At 43.7% G+C, this 12,461-nt stretch overlaps 1 protein-coding gene across 1 annotated transcript in view; it reads left to right on the forward strand.

The window, feature by feature from the left end:
• The first annotated feature begins 2,561 nt into the window (after positions 1-2,561).
• Positions 2,562-12,461, forward strand: part of SGSM3 (small G protein signaling modulator 3) — a 51,789-nt gene continuing 41,889 nt past the window's right edge. Inside the window, exon 1 of the mRNA XM_049627555.1 lies at positions 2,562-2,677. The gene's annotated coding sequence lies outside the window, so the exon portion shown is untranslated. The remainder of the gene's footprint in view (positions 2,678-12,461) is intronic.

The raw sequence follows: 12,461 nt of genomic DNA on the forward strand, positions 1-12,461 counted from the left end.
ATCCCAGGCCAAGCTGGAGTGGAAAGAAAGAGTTTGAAGAGATCCTTGAAAACTACTGCAGACCCCCTTGTCCCTAATCCCCACAGGGGGTTGCTAAGAAATAAGGTCCAGCAGAATAGTGGTTTCAAGAGGCCACATGTGAGATCAGGAGGGAAACAGACCAGGAATGCCTCAAGTTCGTTTCCATCCACGAATGATGCAGCCTTTCACTGGGTGGCTCTAACTTCCTGAGAAGTCTAAAACCATGGCTTTAAATGCTAATTGTTAACTAGTAATTTAGCTTCAAACTTTAAAAAGTTAGGATAGTGCTGGTTGCGAGAGCACACGCCAAATGTATTTAAGATACATAAAGTAGGGGCACCTGGCTGGCTCAGTCGGTGGAGCATGTGACTCTTGATTTCAGGGTTGTGAGTTTGAGCCTCACGTTGGAGGGGGAGATTAGTTAAAAATAAAATCTTTAAAAAAATAAAATATACATAAAGCAGAAATGCAAACATAATGAACAGATCTCAAAGGGATTCATTCCATAGTTCCTTAAACAGCTAAGTTGCTCATTTTATTTTTTAAGTGGTTTCCATGCTCAGCAGGGAGCCCAGCACAGGGCTTTGAACTTGGGACCCTGAGATCAAGACCTGAACCAAGATCAAGAGTCAGTCACTTAATCAACTGAGCCTCTCAGGTACCCCTCATTTCTTCCAAGAAAGAAAAGAGTCAAATCATACTTCACATTTAGAAAGCATTTCTTTGGTAATAACTTGGAGGAAATAAGTATTTAAACAATATTTTGTTTCTGATCCAGATTTCATAATTTAACACATTTTTTCCAGTGCCCTGCTGTGTCCTGGGAATACAGTAGTGGACAAGCCAGTCTGCCCTCCTGGAGCTTTTGGTTCCGGTATAAGAAGCAGAACTACACAGAGTGCTGAATGGCTCCTCAATAATGAGACATATACAGTTTAACATTTGAACACACCTGAAGTTCATCAAGCACCACTGAGAAAAGGTGCTCTTGGGATGTAACTTCAACAAATCCACACTACTTCCTTTGGTTTTATCATCTTGTAATCTACCCTTCAGCATGACGCAGATGCTGTTTTTCTCACCAGCTCGGTGCTTGGCCGAATTTCTTCAATATACCTGGCTCCATCCACCCTTCCTGTGGCACAAATTGTGAAGGGCTTTGCCGTGAGTGGCATTCTAGGAAGCTTTTAATAAAGTGGCATTTTTTCAGGGCACCTGGGTGGCTCAGTTGGTTAAGCATCCAACTCTTAATTTTGGTTCAGATCAGGATCTTGCGTTTCATGAGATCGAGCCCCGAGTCAGGCCCTGCGCTGTCAGCACTTACGAAATACAACCCTTGCGAGTTGTGACATATGTTACCACAACCAAAAAGGCTGGAATCCATTGCTCTAAGGCAATGGGTTTCAGAGGATTTAGTTTAGTTGGTTTAAGAAAGCAGAATTTGAAAGAGTGCTGTGGTTGGGAAGGATAGTGAATTTGGCCCCAGAAACTGGGTTCAGAGCTCTGCAACTTATTAGTTTGACCAGGTACTATGTAAAATTCAAATGGTGAAATTCATCCAGCTTTCACAGGGATGTTGTAAGTAACATGAAATTGCTTTGCAAAGTGAGCATAATACAGTGAGGTCAGGACTGATTCAGGCTTGTATGCGTGTAGATTTCATCTATGGTTCCATCCATGGACCCAAGCATCACCCACTTGGAACACCATTGGTCACCCATGCGTAGGTTAATAAGCAGCTCTAAAACGAAATTTATCTCTTCAGAGTAGGGTGAAATTTCTAGGAATACTATTTCTGAAATACTATTGTTTGTTTCAGGATAGAATCTGATGTCTGCTAGGACCTGGGTATCAAATGGAGGTGGGCCTGCTACCCTCCTGGACTGTTCATTTGTACTGTGCTTTAACATTTCCTCCAACAGCATCTAGTTCTCATAACCATAAATTCACATTCTCATCTTATGGATGAGCTAAGGGTTAGCGTTGTTGAGTGACTCAAACGCAGGCTTCTGACTACACCCGCTGCATTATATATCCCTGGAGAGTGAATTTCTCTGGCATGCCCTCAACCAAATTTGTTCCAATTTGTGGCTCTTTCCAGGGCTTGTGAATTGTGTAAGAGTGGATCAGGCTGGTCTAGGGCTGGTTCTGTACACTTGTGAAGAAGGCACTTAAATATTTAGAAAACGGACATCAAGTAAGGGCCGCTCCTCTCCAGCGTCCAGCCGCCCCTATCCCGCATCCCGACTGCTGGTCCACTTCATGTTGCCCTGAGCGCCTCGGACTGCAGTGCGGACGGAAGGCCAGTGGGTATCGCTGAGCTAAAAATGGGCTTCTAAGGTCGTCTGTGCCCCAGCCCGCCGGGGAACCAGAGCTCGGGTCGGAAAGGAGGCTCGCGTGCTGGGTCAGTGAGCGCGCGGACCCCAGCTCCGCCACAGCCCAGCCGACCCAGACGACTACAGCCCCCACCATGCCCCGCGGCCCCCGCACCCCTCCCAACCCCTTCGACTCGGCCCAGTGCGCGTGCGCGGTGGCGCCGCCGAGCGCTGACTGGGTCCCAGCTGCTGAGCCGCGGAGACGCGAGCCTGACCCGCGTTGGCACTGAGGTGGCGGGGACTGGCGGCGGCTGGACAGCTGGACATCCCGCGCCGCGCAGGTGAGTGCGGAGGGAGAGGTCGGCGGAGACTCGCTGTGTCTGCGGGGCCCGGCGCCCACACCTGCCCCCGCCACGGTGAGGGTGCGGGGGCGACTGTGGACAGACCGACTGACGGACGGACTGACAGGCAGACGGGGCCGACGAGGGGAGAAGGACCGGCCGAGGCCGGGGAGAGCGGCGGGGCCGGACCTCGCAGGTGCCCGCGTTGGATGGGGGCTCTGGGCGCGGGCTCTCGCGGTGCGGGTGCCGGGCCTGCGGGGCGGCGGCTGGGCTCGGACCCCGAGCAGCTGCGCCCCCGCGTCCCTCCTCTGGGCGGGGGCGGCCTCCGAGCCCCGCCAGCGGGAACGGGGCCGCCGGCGCCGGAGCCTCGGTGCCGTGGAGGCTCGAGCCCGTATACATCCCCCTCAGCAGAAACCGCAACTCAGCCCGGGAACCCTTCTTTTTTTTTTTTTTTTTTTTTTTTAATTTTTTTTTTTTTTTTTTTTTTTTTTAAAGCTGCCTTGGGCACATTTAAACTGCCAGCTCTTCCTTGGCTTGAACTTGTGACTTTCCGTCGAAGATTCAGGTCCGGGGTCAGGACACAGGCTCAGATCGAGGCTGAGACTCGTTACACACCGTCATGTGTTCGTGTTTTAACATTGGGGAAACTGAGGCATGTGTTAGCCAGGATCACCCAGCGTGGTTAGGATCGGAATTCCGAGAATTGTACTTAGTGTAATGAACCAGGATGCTTTTTATATGGAGGGGAAAAAAGGTGTTCTAAAGTTTTTTTTCTGTGACAGGTGACTGCCTTATTTTCCAGTATCTTCTGCTGCAAGTGAAATCTGTGGTGGGTTACTGGCTTTTTGGTGGGTTATTGGAGGTGCCCTGGAATATTCTTTACCCTTCTCTCTTATCCCTTCTTGGTAAATTCAAGTTCCTAATGAGACCCAGATTCACAAAAACTGAGTTTTCAACCTTGACTTGATTACTTGTAGCTTTTGTGATTATGTTTGTGATTAAGTTTCTTGATACACATATATTTCCTACTCCTTTTCTTCCTCCTCTTCTTTTCCCTATCTTCCAGTTTTCTCCGAACTCCAATCGGTAGTTATATCGTCTTTGTTTTCTATATTTATTTCTGCTCTCCATGATTAATTTGTAATTGATTTTGAATGGAGGTCAGTATCTTTCTTGTCTTCCAGTAATCCCGGGTAGATGTAGCCTCAACATCACTAAAATTGTCACAGTAGCCTGCACTTGAGTCTTCTTCCCTGTGTCCCTTTTTTTTTTTTTAAAGAATTGTGATTGTACCTCAGCTTCAGCACAGTTGTGTATGTCTTTGAGAAACTGAGATACAGTCTTTTTTTTTTTTAATTTTTTTAATGTTTATTTCTGAGACAGAGAGAGACAGAGCATGAGTGGGGGAGGGGCAGAGAGAGAAGGAGACACAGAATCAGAAGCAGGCTCCAGGATCCGAGCTGTCCGCACAGAGCCTGACGCGGGGCTCGAACTCATAAGCCGTGAGATCATGACCTGAGCCGAAGTCGGTCGCCCAACCGACTGAGCCACCCAGGCGCCCCCCCTGTGTCCCTTTTTAAGCATGGAGATGTGTGATCTGGCTGAGAGGGGAGAGGGGTGAGGTGTTTCTGTTGATCCCATAGGAGTAACAGGTGAACGTGAGCGGAGCATTAACTTCAGTTAGTGTATGTGCTGCCGCAGCAAGCACCAGAACATCAGCTTTAAAAGGCTGTGAACAGGGGCACCTGGGTGGCTTGGTCGGTTGAGTGTCAGACTTCGGCTCAGGTCATGATCTCACGGTCAGTGAGTTCGAGCCCCGCGCCAGGCTCTGTGCTGCCAGCTGAGAGCCTGGAGCCTGCTTCCGATTCTGTGTCTCCCTCTCTCTCTGACCCTCCCTCGCTCATGCTCTGTCTCTCTCTGTCTCAAAAATAAATAAACATTAAAAAAATTAAAAAAAAAAAGGCTGTGAACAATACTTGCTTAAATATTTTCAAAAAGCATACTAATCTTGTGAATTTGGAAACTTGTCAGGTTGACAGAAAAGTTGGTGAACTGGAATAGCACCTGACAGAAATGAATCTGACATTAGGGTGAAATATTGAGACAGGAACTCTGGAGAAACCCCTCTCTCTTATCGTACAGCCATCTATCTGTGCCTGGGGTGGATGCCGGGAACACCTTGTTGGCTTAGGAAGTTAAACAATGTCCTGTGTGTTTGTGTTTTCAGTTTCTCTCTTCTTAGTGCTCGATGAGTTTTGGCAGGAGCCCAGAATCTTGTACGTTTGATGATTTAACATCAGTTTCATTGGCTTGTTCTCCGGATTGTGTCTACTTCCTCAGCTGGTGACATCAGTAATTTTCCACAGCAGCCATTCATGAGCTCATGCAGACTGTCACAAGGAAGTGGAATAGCACAGAGGGTGGTACACAAAGAAGTAAGGATCTTGTTTCCTTGCCATCATACATATTTTTAAAAATGTTTACTTATTTATTTTGAGAGAGAGAGAGTGTGTGCATGCTTGCATGTGAGGGGGGGGAGGGGGGAGAGAGAGAGAGAGAGAGAGAGAGAGAGAGAGAGAGAGAATATCCCAAGCAGGTTCCATGCCACCAGCGCAGAGCTTGACCCAGGGCTCCACCCCATGAACCGTGATCATGACCTGAGCCGAAATCAAGTGTCGGACGCTCAACTGGCTGAGCCATCACATAGTAATACATAGACTGAGATAGGAAATCCAGACTGAAGCGCAAGCTATGCAAGAGGGTTTAGAACATCAGAGACCAGGCTTCTTTCTGCATACAGTAATAATCATCAATACCATTTATTGGATTTCTTCTGTTTGCCAAGTGCTGTAATTGTCACAGTGAGGTGTAGGTATTATCATTCTCTCTTTTTTTAAAATTTCTTTTCTTGTAAACGTTTATTTATTTTTTGAGAGAGAGAGAGCGCAAGCCGTGGAGAGGCAGAGAGAGAGGTGAGAGAAATTCCAAGCAGGCACTGTGTGTTCAGCACAGAGCCTGATGCAAGGCTCCAACTCACGAACTATGAGATCATGACCTGAGCTGAAGTTGGTTGCTTAACCAACTGAGACACCCGGGTGCCCCCATTCTCTTTTTATGTATGTCAAGTTGAAGTACAGAGGTTAAGTGATTTGCCTGTAGACATTGTAAGTAACAGATTCACATTCAAGCCTATCTGACTCTGCCATCTCTGCTCTTTTTATTTTATTTTTTATTTTTTTTTAATGTTTATTCATTTTTGAGAGAGCACGAGTGGGGGAGGGGCAGAGAGAGGGAGACACAGAATCGGAAGCAGGCTCCAGGCTCTGCGCTGTCAGCACAGAGTCTGACGTGGGGCTTGAAGCCACGAACTGTGAGATCATTACCTGAGCCAAAGTCAGAAACCCAACCCACTGAGCCACCCAGGTGCCCCATCTGCTCTTTCTAATTGTGCTGTACTACCTTACAAAAAAATAAGTTCAAATATTGCTTATTCTGAAAAAAATATAAAACCTTCCTGTGATCACATTTCTTCTTTGAACTACTTCCATTTCTCTTCTTTTCCTTTCTGGGCTTGTTCTTGAAGGGCAAACACTATGCCCGTCATTTCCTTGGACTCCTTGGTTCATTGCAGTCTGGCTCCCACTGTCTACTCTGTTGAAATGTTTTCGTGAGCTCCACTCAGCTATTTATTGAGTATCTGCTCCACCATCTTCTAGACATACAAAGAGATTAAGACATGGTTCTTGCCCTGGGGGAGTTAGGGACTAATGAGGGAAGAAAAAGAATTGTATACATGTCAACATGATGTGTTAAACTACTGACCAAGCAGTCTTTGCTCTTGGGAGTTGGGGGAAGAATACTTCACTGAGAAAGTGACTCTGGACTGCCACCAGAGAGAAACTCTAAATTGTTCCATGCTGTCAGGACTGCATGATTAGGTGTAGACTTTTAGGAAAAGCTGTATCTTGCCAGTGAAAGATGATACAGTCGAAATAGAGTCTGACAGTCCTGGGAACTGAGCCTCAATTTCTTTTTTGTAATACCTGCCTACAGTGTAAGCTCCATGAGAGTAGGGCCTCTGTCTTTTTCACCACTTCCCCCTAGGTAATCACTAAGTATCTGTTGAATGAATACTTCATCGGATGTGGTATTCAGAACACGGTAGTACTCTGAGTAGTACTGTATGACAAATAACAAAGCTTACTTTTAGTGTGGCTTAGGAACTGATTTTGAAGACACCATTGTTTGGATAGTATCCATATAATTATCTCTCCTTTTCGAACATTTAGCCTCATTGATGGTCTTAATTCATAAATGAGAAATGTTTATTTATTTTTTTTTTTGGTGGACACAGTTAACTGCATCTTCTAACATTATGCCTCTCTCTCGGTTATAAACACATTCCTACTTTTTCGAAGTGTGATGCAGGTTTGGTATGTATAGTTTTTTTCTCAGCTAATGTGAATTGTTTTGGAGAAGTTAACTTCTTTGGCATTATTAAGTAACTTTGTCAATAAGAGTAACATTAGAAATGAGATTCAGGGGACACCTGGGTGACTCAGTTAAGCATCCGACTTCGGCTCAGGTCATGATCGCATGATTTGTGAGTTCAAGCCCTGCATCAGGCTTTCTGCTGTCAGCACAGAGGCCGCTTCCGATCCTCTGTCCCCGCCCCCCACTCTGCCCCTCCCCTGCTCATGTGCTCCCTTTCGCACGCTAGCGCTCTCTCTCTCTCTCTAAATAAATAAATAAACAAACAAACAAACATTAGAAATGAGATTGAGGGGCGCCTGGCTGGCTCAGTCAGTGGGACGTGTGACTCTTTATCTCGGGGTTGTAAGTTCGAGCCCCGTGTTAGATATAGAGGTTACTTAAGAATAAAATCTTTAAAAAAGCAAAAAAAAAAAAAATTATATTGAAAGCACTAATCAGAAGGCTTACCCTTGGTAAGGGGCTGATTTCCAATAGAGGTAAGAGACTTTTCTTCCTTAACAAAATAATATGAATATTCCTGGTCTTCTCTAGAGATCTGATCAGCCTTCTAGCTAACATTCTTTTTTTTTTTTTTTTTTTCAACGTTTTTTATTTATTTTTGGGACAGAGAGAGACAGAGCATGAACGGGGGAGGGGCAGAGAGAGAGAGGGAGACACAGAATCGGAAACAGGCTCCAGGCTCCGAGCCATCAGCCCAGAGCCTGACGCGGGGCTCGAACCCACGGACCGCGAGATCGTGACCTGGCTGAAGTCGGACGCTTAACCGACTGCGCCACCCAGGCGCCCCTATAGCTAACATTCTAAAGACGTGTATCAACAGTTCATTTCCTTCTTCTTGTGTTTGAGTTTCGTTTGTAAATATCCTTAATTTGTGTGACTTGAAGTTAGGGTTAAAGTCCAAATACCACTTTTTTTTCCCCTCCACTTTCAAAGTGTATGGAGTATAGTAATTAGGAACACTTACAATGAAGTTCAAATTCTGCTCATCCACGTTAAACTTTGAAAACTTAACACAAGTGATGTAACTTCCCAATGCCTCATTTTGCTCATTTGTAAAATTGGGATACCTACTACTGCTACCACCATAGTAACAGCTAATATTTGTTGGGTGTTTATTATATACTCCGCACAGTTCTAAGAGTTTTACTTATATTACCTCGGTCTTCATAATCACAATTGTTAGAATTATGCCCACTTAAGGTGAGGAAACAGTCACAAGCTAAGTAACTTGTTCAAGGTCTCAGAAATAAGTGATGGAGTCAGAATTTGAACCTGGGTAGTCAGACTCCAGAGTTCGTGCTCATAATCTTCTACTTCATAGGGTTGTTTTGAAATAATCTATGTAAATAAATAAAAATAATAATCTATGTAATAAAATAATCTGTGCAATGTGACTCTGATAGGCAGTCAGCAAGTGTTGGCTACTGTAGTTAGCTTTGAGTTTATAAAGTGTTTCACATACATTTTCTTACTTGGTTGCTGCAGGTACAACAAAGTGTTGTTGTGACCACCACCTACTTACAGATAGGAACTGAGGCAGAGTTCGGTCACTCGCGCAAGGTCATACAGCAAGTGTAGGGGGCTATACCTTGGCTTTCCTCCTCCTCTACACCTGGATTCTTATGTTGGATTTGAGGTATCACATTTTGAGAGAATTTAGTGAACATAAGTTGTTTCAGCCTGCCCAGCATCCAGTGTAGGTTTTTCAGGGAATAGCAGCTCAGTTTTGCTTTGAGGAAACAGTCCATCCCTGACCTAGTAGGTGGGTACGTGACCCAGGTTAGGCCAATAGATGTTAGGCAAATAGATGTATTCCTCTTTTCATTTGAATGTTAGGTTGAGTGACACAGTGACAAGCTTCCTTCATCACAACCATGGATTAATTCCTAATATGTGGATACTGGAACTGCTCTGTATTTGTTCCCAAAGACCTGATTCTTTAGCTTTTCCTCAGTTCTGTGCTCTACCTCCTATCCTTCCAATAAATCTTATGTTACATAATGTAAGTTACCCAAAGTCAGTTTTTCTGGCTTGCAGTTGAGACTCCCTTAACTTAGCATTACAAAGCATAAGGCCATGTCACTTAGAAAAGAGTTAAAACAACTGGTTAACTTTAACCTGAAGAGAAGAGAAATCTGAGAGAAGACTTGAAGACTGTCTTCAAATATCTGAAGCATGTAGTGTACAAAGTGTCCCTAAAAAAGAATAAAGACTAGACATTACTAGGAAACAGATTTCTGTGCTATTAGAGTCTAAAAGAGCTATTTGAGGATGGATGGGCTGTCTGGTCTATGGAGGTAGATCTAGGCACTAACATTGTTCAAGCCGGGGCACCTGACTGGCTCAGTTGGTACAACATGCAACTCTTGATCCCAGGGTCATGAGTTCAAGCCACACATTGGACTTAGAGCTTACTTGAAATAAATGAATAAGTAAGTAAATGAAAAAAAAATAAAATAGTTCAAGCCAAGACAAGTTGCTCACTTGGGAGGAGTAATAGGGGTATAATAATCTAATGGGTTGTACTAAATGACCTATAAAGTTCTCTGCAATTATGAGAAAATTCTTTTTTTTTTTTAAGTTTTTAAGTTTTTTATTTTGAGAGAGTGAGAGAGCATGAGCGGGGGAGGGACAGAGAGAGAGAGAAAGAGAGAGAGGGAATCTCAATCAGGCTCCATGCTGTCAGCACAGAGCCCAACATGGGGCTCGAAATCACCAATCATGAGATCATGACCTGAGCCAAAATCAAGAGTCAGATATTTAACCAACTGAGCCACCTAGGTGCCCCTAAGGAAATTATTTTCTAATTTTTTTAATGTTTATTTATTTTTGAGAGAGATCATGAGCAGGGGAGGGGCAGAGAGAGAGGGAAACAGAATCCGAAGCAGGCTCCAGGCTCAGAGCTGTCAGCACAGAGCCCAGTGTGGGGCTTGAACTCACAAACTGTGAAATCATCACTTGAGCCAAAGTCGGACGCTCAACCAGTTGAGCCATCCAGGTGCCCCACAATATAGTTTCTTATTTATTTTTTTTTAATTACTTGTTTCCCCTCTAGAATGCCAGATTCTAGAAACAAAGGATTTTTATCTGTTTTGAGCACTATAGTATCCTTATCCATTGTAGCATGGTGCCTGGCACATAATAGGCACTCAATAAATATATATTGAATGTATGAATATTTCCTCCATGCAAAATCACCATTCATTCTGCTTTGTATTCTAGGAACATAGCTCATTCTGTCAACTTTGGATCTTTTCGGTTAGTTGCTTTCCTTATTCTCTGGTGCCTTTTTCATTTCCTCTTTTCTTTGTATCATAGCACTTTAAGACTGGAAGTCTGAGGTCATCCCCTTCACAAGGACTAGAGATCCCAATATCATACAGTTCATTAATGACAGAAATAGGGTGACGGTGGTGGTTGACAGTTAATCTTATTAAACTGTAGTGCCCCTAAATCTTGCTTAGGTCAGCCCCTTATAGAACCTAGCACAATGTATTCATGTCCCTCAATGAATTATTAAGTCAATAAATAAAATGTGTCTCCTTTATGAAGGCTGTTCCATATCTACCTGTATTTATCTCTTTATTTCTTTGAACTTCGATAATATTTGTAGTTTGTTCTCTTATTTTTAACTGGCCTTGTCTTGTTTACCATTTCATGTGTGTATATTTGCCTGGCCAATGAAATTGTAATCCCATAAACAAGAGGCCTAACTACAAATCCCAGTGCTGTGGGACGCCTGGGTGGCTCAATTGATTGAGCATCTGATTCTTGGTTTCAGCTTGGGTCTTGGGATCGAGCTCCATGTCAGGCTCCATGCTCAGTGTGGAGCCTGCTTGGGATTCTCTTTCTCACTCTGCCCCTCTGGCTCTGTGCTTCTCTCTTCATGTGCTCTCACTCTCTCTCCCTCTGCAGGAAAAAAAAAAGAAAGAAAGAAAGAAAGAAAGCAAGAAAGGGAGGGAGGGAGGGAGGGAGGAAGGAAGGAAGGAAGGAAAGAAGAAAGGAAAGAAGGAAGGAAAGAAGAAAAAAATACCCAGTCCTGGGAAGCAGTATAATAGTGAAATACTACACAATAGAATTTTCTGTAATGATGGAAATGTTTTTGTGTGATAACATTTTTCTAAAAATCTTTTTTTTTTAACGTTTATTCATTTTTGAGACAGAGAGAGACAGAGCATGAATGGGGGAAGGTCAGAGAGAGAGGGAGACACAGAATCTGAAACAGGCTCCAGGCTCTGAGCTGTCAGCACAGAGACCGACGCGGGGCTCGAACTCACGGACCGCGAGATCATGACCTGAGCCGAAGTCGGACGCCCAACTGACTCAGCCACCCAGGCGCCCCATTAACATTTTTCTTTATGCAGTGTGTGTGTGTGTGTGTGTGTGTGTGTGTGTGTGTGTGTGTGAGAGAGAGAGAGAGAGAGAGAGAGAGAGAGAGATTAAATAATTACATTTATCCTCATTACTCAAAAGTAATCAGTAAACATTTGGATGACATTCATTTCTTTTTTCTTAAGTTTATATATTTATTTTTTAGTAATTTCTGTACCCAAGTTGGGGCTTGAACTCACAACCCCAAGATCAGGAGTCACATGCTCTTCCAACTAAGCCAGCCAGGCACTCCTGGGCATTCATTTCATTATTCATTCATTAATTGTAAATTTTCCAGTTTTTCCACAGTGAGTATCTATGACTTTTATAACCAGAAAAAAATATTAGTGGATTTGTGTGAGTGGGTTTTTTTTTGGTGTGTGTGGTTTATTTTTGTTTTGTGATTCAAGAATAGGTAGAAAATGCTATAGGGGAGCCTGGGTGGCTCAGTCAGTTAAGCGTCTGACTTCGGCTCAGGTCATGATCTTGTGGCTCGTAAGTTTGAGTCCCACATCAGGCTCTGTGCTGACAGTTCGGAGTCTGAAGCCTGCTTCAGATTCTGTGTCTCCCTCTCTCTCTGCCCCTTCCCTGCTCATGCTCTGTCTCTCTCTCTCTCTCTCTCAAAAATAAACACTAAAAAAATTTAGAAAATGCTGTAGGCAAATAAAGAAACAGGATAGTAAAGTTTGGAAGTGAATTAAAGTTCATTTTTTAAAATAGATGTATGTTGCAGAATGCATGTGTATTTTATAAATATGTATATTCTTTAAAAGTTGCTGCAGCTTTTATTTTTGTAAGTTATATTTTCTTTTCACATTAATTCACATAATATAAGCACATTATATTCATCCATATTAAGAAGAACCAAGTGCTTAGGAAAAAGTTACAGGAAAATTTTACTAATCGATGTAAGCCATTA

Source organism: Panthera uncia, chromosome B4, assembly GCF_023721935.1.
Source record: "Panthera uncia isolate 11264 chromosome B4, Puncia_PCG_1.0, whole genome shotgun sequence".
Taxonomy (NCBI): Eukaryota; Metazoa; Chordata; class Mammalia; order Carnivora; family Felidae; genus Panthera; species Panthera uncia.